The 3,374-nt window shown below is 32.4% G+C and overlaps 1 pseudogene; it reads right to left on the bottom strand.

Annotated features, from left to right (window-relative positions):
• Positions 1–1,585: 1,585 nt before the first annotated feature.
• Positions 1,586–2,107, bottom strand: LOC103253251 (annotated as a pseudogene).
• Between the last annotated feature and the right edge of the window lie 1,267 nt (positions 2,108–3,374).

The following is a 3,374-nucleotide window of genomic DNA, read 5'->3' as shown; positions in this document are numbered from 1 at the left end:
AAAAATAGTGAAGGAGACGAGGAAGCATTTTCCATGTGCCAAAGTGACACAGGCACAAGTAATAGCCAGAGTAGAAAGAAACCAGTATTATTTATAGTTCAATCTACATCATTATTGATGCTATGGTTTTGTAAAAATAAATAATACTCAACATCTTAAACACAAATATCAAATACTCTTAACATAGGAGAGATCAAAGGTTTTGATGAGTGGATAGTTGTGAAAAAAGGAAGCAGGAAGAAAAAACAAGCTAAGATTCTGTGTCCTCAAGGAAAGGAAAAGCATAATGACTAACTCTAAATATTTTTAGAAAAATACACTTTATTGCATGTATTAAAGAGGTATGAATAATTGAAAGATAATGAATAACTTTTAAACTATTATGAAGGAAAAAAGAGAAAAAAGAAGTACAGACCACTTAAAAAAGATAGCAAAAGATCTGAGACAGCCAAATAAATAACTTCGAAGAATGGTAAGTAAAATACATAGCGGCAGTTGACTAGAAAACACTCTCATATTTTACTGATCTCAATAAATATGAAAGTATAAGTTCTCTGTTAAAATAGAGATTTGCAGATTGGAAATCTATATCTATATCTATATCTAACTATAATATCTATAGAGATTTAATAAAACAAACATTCTGAAGATAAGTAAATAAATAAAATAGATGGGGTGGATGGATAAATAAATACAGAAAGACAGAGAAATTTAAATTTTACAAATAAAAAATATTCAGCCTTTCCAAACACGATGGAATGTTCACAAACAAACAGACCATCTTCAGGTAAAGAAAAAATCTGAATACATTTTAACAATCAGATGACATGGACTCCAACCTGAGATTGAACTACAAAAAACTTTAAAATTAACAGAAAAACAGGAAACAATTGACTCAAAAGAGAGAAATATTGGTTAAATACATTTATAAAAATATATAAAAGAATGAAGACAGTATATATCCAAAAAAAGAAACATAGTGCCTTAAACAAAGAGAACCCAGTTGTTTTTCTTTACTTAAAAAGATGTATAAAGATGAGCAGACTGGCATTGGTTCAGTGGTTAAACAATATCATGGCCAATGGTTTTGCAATTGTATTTGTCTTTGCCTTATCTCTCAAAATGTTGGTTGGTTCTCCAGACATTACATTCATATTGCAAACAGGGACAAGGAGAATATGAAAGGGTTTTTCAGCTTGCATTCATCGCGTTTTATTAGGAAAGCAAATGTTTCCACCCACTAAAAAAAACAAAACAAAAAACAAAACAGTAGTTCTCTTTGGCCAGAACTATAGTAAATGACCGATGATGGCTACAAAGAAAAGTTGAAAATGAATAGTAAAGTCAATGGAAGCAAGTCATCACCATAAAAAGAGAATGATCTAAAAGAAAAAAACAGAAAACTTGATCAATAAAAATAAAATCAATAAAAATAAAATAAAATGGTTATTTGAAAAAAAGACCCAATAAAATAGATAAAACTCAGGCTAGTGTAATCAAAGGAAATATATTATCCAAGCAACATTAGAAATAAGAAAGAAGATGTGAATTAAATTTTAGACACTGGGAAAATGCTAGGTACAACTTTTTTATTTTTATTATTTTTTTCATATTTTTATTTGAAAATGTTTATATCAGTACAACGAAACCAAATTTTAGAGACACTGGATGTCATTAGTTTAGATATTATTATTTTATTCTAAAAGAAAGGCATGAAAATTATTTACATGATGAAAGGTTTCACAACTTCAGTAGAATGGGCAGTTTCATGTTGATGCCATTTCAACAGCATTTTGCTTCAGTACACATACTTTCCAAGAATGTCACCATCTCTAAATAAAAAACAATCCTTGTTGTCTAGAACTACTTTGGTGCCTCCATATTCTGGGAGAAGAACTTTATCTCCAACTTTCACACTAACTGATTGAATCTCTCCACCCTTTCCTTTGGCACCTGAGCCAACGGCCACCACTGTCACTTGCAATACCTTTCCCTGAGATTTTTCTGGAAGTATAATTCCTCCCTTGGTTACAGTTTCAGCTGTGCTCTTGTCAACCAATACTCAGTCAAAGAGCAGAAGAAACTTTCCAAATGCTTGCCCTGCCATGGCTCCCGCCCCATGAGGTACAACTTTAAACCAATACTTTAAAAAAAAAAAATCTAAGCCAGACTCGGTGGCTCAGCTTGTAATCCCTCACTTTGGGAGGCTGAGGTGAGTGGATTGCCTGAGCCTGTGGGTTTGAGACTCACCTGGGAAACTTGGTGAGACCTCATCTCTACAATAAATCAAAAATTAGCCGGGTGTGGTAGCGCAGGCCTGTAGTTCCAACTACTTGGAAAGCTGAGGCGGAAGGATCGCTGGAGCCCAGTAGGTCGAGGCTGCAGTGGCCGGGAGCAGCCACTGCACTCCAGTCTGGGTGACAGAGTGAGATTCCAACTCAAAAAAAAAAAAACTAGATGAAATATAAGATTTTTTAGGAATATAGAATTGGCTCAATTGGCAGAAACTCTGAATAAATAACCAACAAATACTTTTCAAAAATATATCCATTAGTATATTAAAAGAATACTATGGACTTTCTTAATGTACATAACCACATTCAGTCAAAATTATCTTTTAAAATTTCTTGGGAGTCTAGAATAGCAAATTTTTTTTCTTCAGAATTGGAAATGTTCACTGGGTTTATTTTGAGTGGATCAAAAATGAAGTAGCCTGTTGAATTTAGTAACCATGTTACATGAAAACACATTATCTTTAAGTATTAGAATCACATTTGTTTTTACAAAATGTACACAAGAGTGAAGACAACTGAAGGAGCAACATGCAACTTTTATCTCATACTTACTATGATCTGGAATATTCTGAAACACAGAGTTTACAATAAATGTTGTATGCCTATAGGAATTTAGTTTATGGTAAAGATGAAATTTTAAATAAGTGGAGAAATAATTGACTAGAAATAAATGGTGTTAAAAAAAATATAACTATCTATCCTAAAGGGATGGGGTGAGGGTAGAGGAGGAAAGAGACAGGAGCCTCTTCTTTTCTTGGTCTTGTAAAAAAAGCAATTCAAGATGCACTGAGAAGCTTAAGGTAAAGAAAAAGATTCTAAAAGGTTTAAAGAAAATATCAGAGAACTTATTTTTAATTTATATATTGGGAGGCTTTCCTAAGAAAGACACAAAACCTAGAATTTATAAAGGAAAAGATTGACAGGTTTTGCTGTACAAAAATTATAAATGTCTGCATGACAAAAGACTCCATAAACAAAGTTAAAAGACAAGTGAAAGAAAGATCAGTGCAGTGGAATAATATTTTGATATAATTGATTTTTTCCTAGCTTCCTGTTATACCTGACCCATCCTCACCAACA

This window comes from Carlito syrichta, unplaced genomic scaffold, assembly GCF_000164805.1.
Source record: "Carlito syrichta isolate Samal-C Ts95f unplaced genomic scaffold, Tarsius_syrichta-2.0.1 Scaffold214639, whole genome shotgun sequence".
Taxonomy (NCBI): Eukaryota; Metazoa; Chordata; class Mammalia; order Primates; family Tarsiidae; genus Carlito; species Carlito syrichta.
This window is presented reverse-complemented; position numbering and strand designations above follow the sequence as displayed.